The 1,601-nt window shown below is 31.9% G+C and overlaps 1 non-coding gene across 1 annotated transcript; it reads right to left on the bottom strand.

The window, feature by feature from the left end:
- Positions 1 to 1,248: 1,248 nt before the first annotated feature.
- LOC112767479 (small nucleolar RNA R71) lies at positions 1,249 to 1,356 on the bottom strand. Its single transcript, XR_003184923.1, has one exon. It is a non-coding gene; the product is annotated as a small nucleolar RNA R71 (small nucleolar RNA).
- Positions 1,357 to 1,601: the final 245 nt, after the last annotated feature.

Raw genomic sequence — 1,601 nt, 5'->3', positions numbered from 1 at the left:
AAATTTTTAATTTAAAAATCTTATCTTTTTCAAAATCTTTTTCAAAAATCAAATCTTTTTTCAATTTTTTTAGTTATTTTTGAAAATTTCAAAAATATTTTTCAAAAATCTTTTTCTTAATTTTACATCATATTTTCAAAAATAACATCATCAATTAATGTTTTGATTCAAAAATTTCAAGTTTGTTACTTGCTTGTTAAGAAAGATTCAAACTTTAAGTTCTAGAATCATATCTTATGATTTCTTGTGAGTCAAGTCATTAATTATGATTTTAAAAATCAAATCTTTTTTAAAACTAATTTCAATCATATCTTTTCAAAAATATCTTCTTACCTTATCTTTTTCAAAAATTTGATTTCAAAATATCTTTTCTAACTTCCTAACTTCTTATCTTTTCAAAATTTGTTTCAATTAACTAACTTTTTGTTTGTTTCTTATCTTTTTCAAAACTACCTAACTAACTCTCTCTCTCTCTAATTTTCGAAAATATCTCCCCTCTTTTTCAAAATTTCTTTTTAATTAACTAATTATTTTAATTTTTGATTTTTAATTTTCGAAAATTACTAACCTTTTTCAAAAACAATTTTCGAAAATCACTAACTCTTTTTCAAAAATTATTTTCGAAAATTCTCTTTCTCTCTCATCTCCTTCTTTTCTTCTACTCACACAGGGGAACCTCTATACCTGTGGTAAAAAGGATCCATATTATTATTATTTTTCTATCCCTCTTTTTCATATGAGCAGGAGCAAGGACAAGAATATTCTTGTTGAAGCAGATCCAGAACCTAAAAGGACTCTGAATTACAACAAACCAGTAAGCACCTGTCAGGAATTTTCGAACAAGAAGAGGAGATGGCAGCCGAAAATAATAATAATGCAAGGAGGATGCTTGGTGACTTTACTGCACCTAATTCCAATTTACATGGAAGAAGCATCTCCATTCCTGCCATTGGAGCAAACAATTTTGAGCTTAAACCTCAATTAGTTTCTCTAATGCAGCAGAACTGCAAGTTTCATGGACTTCCATCTGAAGATCCTTTTCAGTTCTTAACTGAATTCTTGCAGATATGTGATACTGTTAAGACTAATGGAGTAGATCCTGAAGTCTACAGGCTCATGCTTTTCCCTTTTGATGTGAGAGACAGAGCTAGAATATGGTCGGACTCTCAACCTAAAGATAGCTTGAACTCTTGGGATAAGCTGGTCAATGCTTTCTTAGCCAAGTTCTTTCCTCCTCAAAAGCTGAGTAAGCTTAGAGTGGATGTTCAAACCTTCAGACAGAAAGAAGGTGAATCCCTCTATAAAGCTTGGGAGAGATACAAAGGACTGACCAAAAAGTGTCCTTCTGACATGCTTTCAGAATGGACCATCCTGGATATATTCTATGATGGTCTGTCTGAATTAGCTAAGATGTCATTGGATGCTTCTGCAGGTGGATCCATTCACCTAAAGAAAACGCCTGCAGAAGCTCAAGAACTCATTGACATGGTTGCTAATAACCAGTTTATGTACACTTCTAAGAGGAATCCTGTGAGTAATGGGACGCCTATGAAGAAGGGAGTTCTTGAAATTGATACTATGAATGCCATATTGGCTCAGAA

Source organism: Arachis hypogaea, chromosome 17 (genome assembly GCF_003086295.3).
Source record: "Arachis hypogaea cultivar Tifrunner chromosome 17, arahy.Tifrunner.gnm2.J5K5, whole genome shotgun sequence".
In the NCBI taxonomy this organism is placed as follows: Eukaryota; Viridiplantae; Streptophyta; class Magnoliopsida; order Fabales; family Fabaceae; genus Arachis; species Arachis hypogaea.
This window is presented reverse-complemented; position numbering and strand designations above follow the sequence as displayed.